The sequence below is a fragment of the Eriocheir sinensis genome, unplaced genomic scaffold (genome assembly GCF_024679095.1).
Source record: "Eriocheir sinensis breed Jianghai 21 unplaced genomic scaffold, ASM2467909v1 Scaffold610, whole genome shotgun sequence".
Taxonomy (NCBI): domain Eukaryota; kingdom Metazoa; phylum Arthropoda; class Malacostraca; order Decapoda; family Varunidae; genus Eriocheir; species Eriocheir sinensis.
In genome coordinates, this window is record NW_026111955.1 from 139,968 (window position 1) to 152,066 (window position 12,099).

Sequence of the window (12,099 nt, forward strand, 5' to 3'; positions counted from 1 at the left end):
TTCTCCTGCTCCTCCATCTCTTTCCTTTACGACCTTTCCTGCTTTACTGTCTACCTCCTTTTCTTACCATGTTCTTGTTATTTCCTCCTCCTCTTCCTCCTCCTCCTCTTCCTCCTCCTCCTCCTCCTCCTTCTGTGTTCCTAGCGAGAGTACAAGTTGCTAAAAAAAATGTAACGTTGAATCTTGTCAGGATAAGAAATATAAACGCCAGTCTTCGCCGAGTTCATTAGAGGCGGCGGTAAACGGCTCGGGCTTCGTCCCCCCCCCCCCCTTCCTTCAAATAATAGAAAGATAAATTTAGACCGGTGGCAGGTTTTGTAGTTTTTTTCTTTCCATTTTGAGAGCGAGGAGAGAAACTTAAGTGTGTAGAGGTGAAGCGACGTCAGTGGAATGCATTAAGTAAATAAATAAATAAAGAGGTGATACAAAAAAAAACATTAGACTGCCTTAAGATTTACAAAAAGCGAACACATGATTATTATTTTTGAGGTGCCAGAATAATTTTTTGAAAACCTACATGTACTTCTCACAACAACAACATCAAAACACAAAAAATAGCGTTACCTAACAGGGCGCCAGACTGAATTCCGTAACCCGAATGGGATAAACTAGAACAAAGTAGAGACAGTGCCAGCAACAGGATATCTCAAGCATCATCAATCTTGTGACGCACCATTTTCAACAGGATCCAACGCTGCTTTAAGTAACATCAACTCTTGGGGCGCATCGGTCACCCAAAATAAAGTAGAGTGCGTTGCAGCAACGGGATCTCTCAGGCGTCAGCAATTCCGTGACGCACCATTTTCTAGCAGGAGGCAAAACTGCATTACATAACACCGACTCCTGGGACGTAGATACGAGCCAAAATAAAATCAAGGAGAGAATGGTGACGCACCATTTTCCAACAGGATCCAAAACTACATTACATAACACCAAGTCCTGGTACGCATACACGAGAAACAATAAACTAAAGTAGAGGTTATGCCAGCAACGGGATATCTCTGGCGTCCTCTCTTGTGACGCACCATTTTCCAACAGGATCCAAAACTACATTACATAACACCAAGTCCTGGTACGCATACACGAGAAACAATACACTAAAGTAGAGGTTATGCCAGCAACGGGATATCTCTGGCGTCCTCTCTTGTGACGCACCATTTTCCAACAGGATCCAAAACTACATTACATAACCGACTCCAGGGACGCAGATATAAGCAAAACGTTTACAATATTTCCTTTTTCTCTTTTCTCTTGACAGCTTTTACTCTTGTTTATATGGGATCGCTATTTCGGGGGGTTGAGGATCGGGGTGTTGAAGCTCTTCCTGACGTCCGCGGCGCCACAGGGATTCGAACCTCCTGGCCTTGACCCTTCACTTCCATGACTTGACGCTCTAACGGAGGCTGACCCACCAGACGGCCGCGCCCAGACTTTTGCTATACTTTACCCACTTTTGGAAATTTGCGATTGAGTCCTGTTACATCATCTTGATCTTGAAGGTAATCCTGATAATCTCGACTATACAAGCTTTTCCTGTAGTTTACCCGCTTTTAAATATTTGTGCTTGTCTAATTTGGTACTCTTAATCATGAAAGTAATTCTGGTAATCTAGAGTATACAAACAGAAGGCAGGCACGAAGAAAGAACTAAACAAGAACTGTTGAATCAATCCTCCTCCTCCTCCTCCTCCTCCTCCTCCTCCTTCGAAGACTGACAGACGAACAAGAGAAGGAGAAGCACGATTAAGTGTGGGCCGTCGCACGAAGAAAGAACTAAGCAAGGAATGTTGAATCAAGCCTCCTCCTCCTCCTCCTCCTTCGAAGACTGACAGACGAACAAGGGAAGGAGAAGCACGATTAAGTGTGGGCCGTCGCACGAAGAAAGAACTAAGCAAGGAATGTTGAATCAATCCTCCTCCTCCTCCTCCTCCTTCGAAGACTGACAGACGAACAAGGGAAGGAGAAGCACGATTAAGTGTGGGCCGTCGCACGAAGAAAGAACTAAGCAAGGAATGTTGAATCAAGCCTCCTCCTCCTCCTTCGAAGACTGACAAACGAAAAAGGGAGGGAGACGTACGATTAAGTTTGGGAGGTTTAAAATCCCCACCTCGAATGTACTCAGGCGAAGGGTGGCGTTGATGCTTCCTAACCTGGTGAGATTCGACAGTTTGCAGGGAGATGGCGGCGCAAGATCAATAGTCACGGCAATGAGTGCATGCAGGAGTAATATTCTGCGAGGGAATACAGGCAGACTCTTTACACGTGATGCTTGGCGGCTAAGGCTTTGCGTAACCTTCTGTTTTGATATTCTTTTTCATGTGATAATGACCGAGAAAATGTAGTCAAATCTTCGTTCGTCAATTTATGTCAAGGTAAAAAGGACAATGGGCTGCCTCACCACTACCACCACCACCACCACCACCACCACACTCATCATCATTGTCATCATCGTCTGCATCACTACAATCATCACCTCTATTACTACCATCACCACCACCACCACCACACTCATCATCATTGTCTGCATGACTACAATCATCACCTCTATTACTACCATCACCACCACCGTCATCATTGTCATCATCCTCAACACTACCATCGCCATCACCACCACTACCTCCACTATGGTAAGCTATCACCATCATCACCACTATCTTCATCATTGTCACCATCATCACCATGTCTCCCACTACCATCATCACGACTATTTCAGCGATGAACACAAGCTGCCACCATCATCACCACTATCTTCATCATTGTCACCATCATCACCATGTCTCCCACTGCCATCATCACGACTATTTCAGCGATGAACACAAGCTGCCACCATCATCACCACTATCTTCATCATTGTCACCATCATCACCATCACAACCTCCATCACCACCATGACCTTCAGGGGCCCCAGTGCCAGCATCACCATTACCATCGCCACCACCAATACAACCTTCCTCAATCATCACTTTCACCACCACTACCACCACCACCACCATCACCACCACCACTATCACCGCCGTCACCATCTGTCTCACAGTTAGTCTGTACGTTATTTATTTATGGAATATATATATATATATATATATATATATATATATATATATATTTATATATATATATATATATATATATATATATATATATATATATATATATATATATATATATAATACGACTGCATGGTGTTATGAAGGGCTTGGTATTTGAGGGAAAGACAGCGACTCTGTAAGCCTTCCATTTCACTTGTCAACGCGGCTCATGTGATGGTGCCGCACCATTCACCCTTCCGCCACCATGGAAGACTCACGTAAGTCTCACTCTCGCGTCCTGCACACCCAAGCAAAATATATTAAATATAACGCAAATAAGAGAGAGAGAGAGAGAGAGAGGTAGCCAGCTCCTCTGGGGAAAGCGACGGGGTGATGCAGCATTAGCGCGGCTCAGGGGAGCCGTGCCTAGAGGCTCAAGATAGATTCGATAGACTATAGTACATAAATCACAAATTTGTTCAGTCCATGTTGAAATATTGTGCATAAAATCGTTTACATCAATGAAATAAAAAAAAAAGTTAAAAAGTTTGCGGTAGATATTTGTATCCCTCTTTCTTCCTCACCTGCGCGTGAAGGCTGGATGGGCCAGCTACCACCCTCCTGGCCCATGATGGACCACTCACCTTCCTTCCCAGCGCAGCTCGTGCCCCCCGCCTCCCTACCCGTCCGCAGCAACTTCCTTCCGCAACGGCACACGTCACCAAAACACACAATAAATACGAATACATGACACGACGCGGCCTTCCTGTCTCCAACTCTAGCGGCGACTGACGAAGGGTTAGCATCCGAGTGGAGAGCAACAGACGAATCTTGAAACTCTATCTGAATGAACTTAAACGCTTCAACGGATACCGGTTATTTTGGTCATGTTGAACGTAATGGAAGGTAGACTAGTGTGCTTCTCATACTCCGATGCTCCTACTATACATTTCAGCGGCGGACAAACGCTGTTTTTCGCAAATATCTCCTAAACGATTCGTTGGATCAGTATGATATTTCAGTACACTACCTTTAACACCCGGACCTAATTTATGGCTGATATACCATATTGCAATGTGTGTTATGTGAGGAGTTTACTGACTGATATTAAGCCTAATCCAGTCATCATATCTAAGGTGTTATACAGAATCGGACGAGTGTGGGGTACTCGTCTAACCCCTCCACCAACGCCCCGAACAACCCCCCGACCCCTCCTTCCCGACCCCCCTATCGCAGCATCCCCTCCTCGTTTCCTCTTCACCCCTACTCACACCATCCCCCTTCCCCAGCCCGAGGCTATGACTCAAGCAGAGGCAGGGTATAACTCATTGACTGCCGAGGCGCATCCAGGTGTTGTACAGTAATTATCAACGTGAAATACGTCTTGCCTCCATGGAATTGTACCATGCTCTTAGTTAATAATCATATCTATACATATACACCTACATAACATTCTAATATATAATACAGTGATGGGAGAAATAGGGAGGGACATAAGAATGATGAGGGAGGCGAGGAGCTAGGGGGAGAAGAGGAAGGACAATGAGAGCGAGAAGGGGGAGAAGTAGTTGTGGTTAGGAATAGTTTGGGAGGGTGTTGGGGGGGGGGCACACTTTCCTTCGAATGCGTCAACATGACTCGTCGGGTTTGTGTTATTTTCCACGAGTAAACTCCTCACATAACACATATAGTATCGTGGTATGTTAGCCATAAATTAGGTCCGGATGTTAACTGTAGTGTGCTGAAATGTCATACTGATCCAACGATTCGTTTAGGAGATATTTGCGAAAAACAGCGTTTGTCCGCCGCTGAAATGTATAGTAGGTTTCTATATTCCTGTGTTTAATGGCTAAGGAGATTGTGTTGTGGAGATGATTGTTCCCGTGTCATGGTTGAAGTGTCTCGTTGCTTCACTCGTGGGTTCGAACGCCGAGAGTCTCGAATCACCATCAGTTTTTATTTTATGATGTGGAGGAAGCAGGATAAGGGCGTGTGTGTTCTATCCAAGGAGACTATAGAACAGGAGAGGGGGCCTCTATGGGAGACCGTGGGCGGGTGTTGGTGTATGTCGGTTGCAACAGATGGCGCAGGAGCAGCTTTGTTTACATCCAGGCGCCTCCCCCCCTTAAGACCCACCCCCAACCCCTAGAACCAATCAGCAGTGTTGCTACATGGGATCAAGCAGCAAATGTTGCTACTTTTTTTCTTCAGTCTGGTTATTTCCCATTTTAATAAAAAAAATAAAGGTAGATAAATATTAAAATGAACAGTAGGAACTATATATACTGTATATATTTACTAGGTAGATATAGCCTGACTGCATGTCATGAGTAATGCTATTATTGTTATATTATTATACCACAATTATATTACTTTCTCTGTATGTGTGGTTAGATGTGTTTTATGAGTTTAACCTTTCTGTATACATACTGGAATGAACCAAGGAATTGTAGCCCTACTGCCGTTCTTTAAAACTATGTGATCATGTTTTTCTTCCAAACTCATTGTTTTAGCACGCACGCTGACTTCCATCAATAATGATGATATAAATACATTGAGTCATTGGTTTGTAGGGGGAAAGAGTGGGTGAATATAATTATCTCGGTCTAACTTATACTGTTTATTATACCGCTATTCGTAGAAATATCTTTCTCTGCTCCGATTGCAACGCTGCCTCGTTCAAAAATCATAACACCGCCGCGGCCGCCACGTTTACCAGCCGGAGCCTCAAATCATGTCCCTTTGTGGTGATAAAGAGGACACAGCCTGGTGTGAAGCTACATTTATTACGGAAGGATGCCACCCGGGGTAAGTGATATATATATAAATAATGATAATGTGGAAATTCTAATAATTTTCACGCTGACAGCTGTTCTGAACTTGCTAACTGCATGCCTCCCCTCCTCCCGCGGCAAGAGGCCGAATGGCCTACACACGGCAGCTCCAGATTCCTCCCCATTACCACCTGTCAGCCTCGTCCATGTAGCTATCCAGTCTACTCTTAAAACAAGCTATCGTCCCTGCACTCACTATGTGATTGCGGAATCTATTCCATTCCCCCACCACCCTATTATTAAACCAATGCCTGCCCATTTCCCTCCTAAATCTATACTTTTCTAATTTAAGTCAATTACTGCATGTTCTATCTTGCCAAACATCTTATGCAAAAGTTAATCAGCATATCTTCACTCTTTCATCCCTTACACTGATAAACTGGAACAGCCTTCCATTGTCCGCATTTCCTCCTACCTATAACGTGACCTTCAAGAAGAGTGTATCAAGACTCTACTTTTGTCTGTTTGGGAGTGGTGAGTAGTGGGGCTTTTTTTTTCTAGTACGCTTTGTTGCTCTTGAGCTGTCTCCTTTGTTTAAAGAAAATAATAGTTAAATAAATGGAAGTTGGCCGCCAATGCTTCCAACACATTTTGGTGCCATATCTACAAGTGGCTGGTGACTGTAAGCATCTCAGTAACCTGCATGCATCTATGCCATTCCTATCACGGTGCATGGAGCAAGCTTCACATAACACCCAGACAGAGACAGTTTAATTATGGTTACATATCAGACTCAGTTTATTGCTCAGTCTATTAGGTGCAGTGCTGTTAATATTGTTAGTGGTAGTATTAGTACAATTAATGTATTTATTTTAATTAATTTATCAATATTTATTTATTATATTCTTAGTGTTGGAAAATTCCAATACTAGCATTAAAATAAACAAAAATATCAGAAATATATTTATACTCATTAATTATTATTGCTTTTCTTATTATTACTTCCTTCAATGTCCTGGCACTTTGACATCTAGTGTTTTTCTGTCTAGCAGCCAAAATTGTGGTCTTTCTGAATGTGTATGTCCCAAGTCTTCATTGGTGTATCTAGCTATATAACAAAAATCTGCATCTCTCTCTCTTCTCACCCAGTTGTCCCCGTACATCCTTTCAGTATCCAAAGAATTTCAATTTACATCTTGTAATCACTCAACTAATGCAGTGCAATCCTCATCTCTGTATTTTACCTTGTGGACATACTTTTTCCTTCCATGTTCCACTGTCGTATGTTATTCCACATCTAACACAACCACATCCCAACAGATCCGAACACGTCCGATATCATCCAAGAGAATGTGGCAGCTGAAGGGGGAGAGGCCAAGAAAGAGGCCAAGGGTGAAGACATTTAGCCACCCCCCCTGAAGTACATGGCATCATTCAACCCTCTTGGTGAGCTGCAGGAATGTGCTTCCCATTGCAGTGCACCAGCTCCATGTACTGATTTTGGTATGAATACTTCATCTAGTGTTTGTTGATTGTTGTGATATTAATCTAATTATGACTTCACAAAATAGACTGTGCAAGTCACTTGACATGCCCTGCTCAACATCACTTTTAAGTTGTAGAATTCCTTCATATGGATGCTGATTTATGTATCCTGAAATGATTGGATATTGATTGTCTTAACATTTTTTTTTTGTCCATGATCACTGAACCATGTTACGGTATGTCTTTGGGTGTAGATCCAGGAAATGAGTTTTTGGGAGGACGTCAGACTTTTTGCGGGTGGAAGGAGCATTAGCATTACCGATTAGCCATTCTAGGCAGTCCTGGTCTTGAAAAACTGGTGAAGTGACCTAAATCAATGGGTATAACGGCCTGGACTTTGTGCCAAAGCATTGTTTTAGCCGCAGCGCGCTTTTGAGCTAGTTTTCCTGTATCACTCAGGAACATTGGGGGGGCCTGGGCCCCCCTTTGGATCCACCAATGTAGCTATGTCTTATAATACATCTATCCTTTACAGTCTGATGGTGCATCCTTCTAGGTTGTCAAGTTTTAGTAGCTACTCATGAGAAGTATTCCTTATAATGATCATTGATTTCCAGATGGTTTGCACTAAAAAAAGTGTCGTGTAACCTGCCGCAAATAATAATCAGCCGTAGTCAACCCTTGCTTTAAAGAACCAATATGGAGGAAGGGGGTGATGTTATATCCAAAAATCTTTTACATCTGAAGTATCCAACCTTTTTGTGTATAATAAACTTTGTTTGTTTCATGAACTTAAAAGTTCACAATTTCCATACATGATTCTTTTTTCCTTGTATTTGATGATTTATCCTGACATGTATTTCCATTATCAGTAGGTAATATATAGTAACAAGACAATAATACACATTATAACAATGTATATATTATAGCCCAATGAGTGCACGAGATCATTTACCTCATCAGTGACGCCAAGTCCAAGAGTCCTTCCTTAAATTCTTTGCCCAAATTTGTGACACCAAGTATAATAACTAGTTTTAGTGACCATTTGCATCCATTTTTCACTTTGATTAAAAAATTGCCTCTCAACAGGTGTGAACTTGATGGGGTTGGAGGAAACTTGACTCGGCCATCAAGCTCACCACAATATAGTAAGGAACCTCTTGTTCTCAGTGATAATTTATCCTCTTTAGTTACTATTCCGTGTTGCTTTAATCACAACTAATGTGTTGGAAACATTACAGCTTAATAACATACTTCACATCTCTGCATACAAATTGAGTTCAATATTCAACTGTTACACCAGTAGGCTTCATATCTCAAAAAAAAAAGTATGTAAAAAGGTTGAAATTTTGAATGATATATTTAAACTCTTTATTATGTTTCTATGGGTGTAGTACCGTTATGATTAGTCGAGTGATCAGCATATGGGTCTTATGTTTTTGATAGCATAGGTTCAAATTTTGCCATAGGCTGGCATTTGATAGTAACAGTAGTGTCCACAGATATCTACCTGTTTCTTGTTTATCCTGTTCCACTTTATAAACCATGACTGGCCAATCTTTGAAGAGGTAGCATAACCTTGAAGTGCCACTAACAAACCTTTGTCCATTCTTCTGATGTGATCCTTTTTTTTTTTTTTTTTTTTTTTCCCACCTGCCTATAGCGCCGGTAGGTTTTCTTCAGGCGCCTGGCGGTCGGCCCAGGCCCGTCATGATGCAGGCTTTTTTTTTATAGTGGTGCCATTTAGTATTGGCTCATGCTGCCGCCCAGAACTCATTCTTGATTCACTTGGATGGTTTAGCAGGGCTTAGGTATGACTAACATTGCAGAAACAGGGAATTTTTATATTTTTAGTGTGGCAACACATTGACAAATGTTTTAGTATGGACTGAACATCAAAGATATATATGGTAAATGGGTGCTTGTAGATCTTGACATTATATCTGTCAAGAGTCTCCAGTTGTATCCTCTCCCCCATCTCCTGAAAATATTACTCTTGTCAGGCAATCTAAGTGAAGCCTTCCATCGATGCTGGCGTGCAGACATGATGTCAATGCTTAGATTCACTGTCCTTATAGCACTGAAAATAATGCAATTACATGCACATATTTTATTATTTAGAATTGTGATTAATTGTGATTAAATATTTTTTCATGTATTTTCAGACATGAAAAGTGAAAATTGCTGCACACAACAGTCTGTCGTCTGCACCGGGAGGCAAGGCAACTCAAAGCCCAGACTGTTACAAATCCTGGGCAGTTTTTGCCCAGAGCCAGCAATTTTTTAGATCCAATAGGGATGGATTTTTTATGAGGTCAGGTTCAACATGCTGCAAGATGCCAAGATCTAAGCCTAGTAGGAGATATGGGTTACAAGAGAGGAGGTTTGCTCTGGCCTTATACTATCAAAGTCCAAATGCTAATAGATTTCTGAGCACAGTATTTCACTTGTCTTCAGTTTCAACACTTCAATCATGACTCAGGGGTATTTCAGTACATGTTGGCTGGAGCAAACAGACTCTGACAGCCCTGCAGCAAAGAGCACAGGCTTTGTCAAAAGAAGAGAAACTTCGTGGGATTTGCCATTATTTAGTATTACTCTTGTTACGCCAAGAATTTTTTTCCATATACTTTGCCAAATATTGCAAGTAATGCACCATTGTTGGGCTTGCTTGTTATAAATCAGATCTTGTTCAAATAACAAGCTTTGGGTGTCTGCCACTTTCCAGTTGTAATGCAAGGAATCATTTATCTTCCCTGCTAGATATCACACGTAATGCACCATTGTTGGTTTTGCCTGTTATAAATCAGATCTTGTTCAGTTAACAAGCTTTAGGTGTCTGCCACTTTCCAATTGTAATGCAAGGAATCCCCTGCCAGATATCGCATGTAATGCACCATTGTTGGTTTTGCCTATTATAAATCAGATCTTGTTCAGTTTACAAGCTTTGAATATCTGCCATTGTTTATTTCAGGTGTAATGCTTGGAAGCATTTGTTCTCTTCCCTACCCAACAGTATGCAATTCTTTATTGTGGATTTTGCCTGTTATATTTAATCTTGTTCAGGTAACTAGCTTTTGGTGTCTGCCTTACCTAATATGTCCTGCAGTGACACTTGGATTGGTTTCATAATGTGAAATACAGCATGTAATTTCATCACACTAAGTGTCTATCATCACATGTCTGGCATCATTAATGTGGCTTCCAGGAGTAATCTTGTTTGTATTACAGCTTGCAAATTTTTTTCTGCTTTATATGATATACATAATCACATAGGTATGATTTACAAAATGTAATGGCAGTTGATATTCTTGACTAATGCCTCATAAACCTTGTGAAAAATAATGCTTTGGGGGGGGGCAGAGAGTGGTTTGTTTGGTTGGCCAGTTCAAGGAGTTTCATATCAAATGATTTTATTACATCCAACTTTAATGTGTGCTAAAAACATATATTTTATTACATCCAACTTTAATGTGTGCATAAAACATATATTTTATTACATCCAACTTTAATGTGTGCTTCCTACAATAAATGCTACATGTTTACTGATGTAGCCTATGAAATACATATCACTCTCTGCCCTGTAATTTGTTGTGTCACATACTGCAGCATAACTTTCCTGCTATTTTCTTACTCTATGAGTTGCCTTATTTTGTCTCATTTGCTTTTATCATATGTGCCTCCGCTGCATAGTTGTGTCTACTGAGCTTAATATCTTCATGGCCCTGACACCAAGGTCAGAGCTTGTGAGATCATACCGTGTCCTACATTCCATTTTCACCTCCAGGCTCGCCTGTCTCCCAGGACTACCAAGTTATTGCATTCCATTTAAGACAACTCATGTGTTACCTTCTTAATGTCCTCCATCATGTATTTCAGCATGTTTTATGATGCTTTGCTCTTATATTGATGTGCTAAGAGCATTTTGCAAAAGGTAAAGGTAAGGCTGGGGGCATACGCTGTAGCAGTATGTGGCCTCGGTGCTCATCTCTGTAACATTAGCCCATGAGCCTGTGGTGTTAGGGAACCCATTACCCTGGGACACAGGACCAGTGTGACATCCGGGTTACCACAGTTGCAAAGGCCTTATAGTAATTTAGCATGCATAGAATGTTGTATGCTTTGCTTGTATTTAAAGCACTGGATATGTTTGCTACACACACACACACACACACACACATATATATATATATATATATATATATATATATATATATATATATATATATATATATATATATATATATATATATATATATATATATATATATATATATATATATTAGCAAATGCTTTCAACATCATATTTTTCCTAAAAAAACAAATTGATATAGTGTAGATAATACCTAATAAAACATGAGAACAAATATATTTTTCTTTACCCCATTAGTAAATCATGTTACAATGAAAAAAAATAAGTGAAGGCTGGATAGGGTGCTGTGGCAGGTACTTCAAAAATAGTTAAGCTACCCCTGAAAAGTGACGTTTTTGGTGGGCTGCAATAGATGGCGCTACTTCCGCACGCCCGAGGAATTACTACATACCACTATCTCTTCGTATATAGTCTCTTTGGTTCTATCCTTCCCTGCTTCCCTCCCTTCCTCTCCCCCACTAAGGAACAAGGAGCACCGAAGATGTGGGTGCGGGAAGAAGGGATTAAAGTGAAGCAAAAATAAATAAATAAAATAATGATGAATAAAAATAAAACATCATTGCTTCGGACCGACTCAAAATATAATTATCTCCTTCCCTTTCAAGTTCCCTCTTCCTCTCCTTTCTCCTCCTCGATTCTCTCTTCTCTGGTTCCTCCTTTCC

At 41.1% G+C, this 12,099-nt stretch overlaps 1 long non-coding RNA gene across 1 annotated transcript; it reads left to right on the forward strand.

Moving 5' to 3' along the window:
* Positions 1 to 5,647: 5,647 nt before the first annotated feature.
* On the forward strand, positions 5,648 to 10,869 carry LOC126993388 (uncharacterized). The gene is made up of 4 exons (XR_007747729.1): positions 5,648 to 5,833; positions 7,120 to 7,302; positions 8,374 to 8,432; positions 9,450 to 10,869. It is a non-coding gene; the product is annotated as an uncharacterized LOC126993388 (long non-coding RNA).
* Positions 10,870 to 12,099: the final 1,230 nt, after the last annotated feature.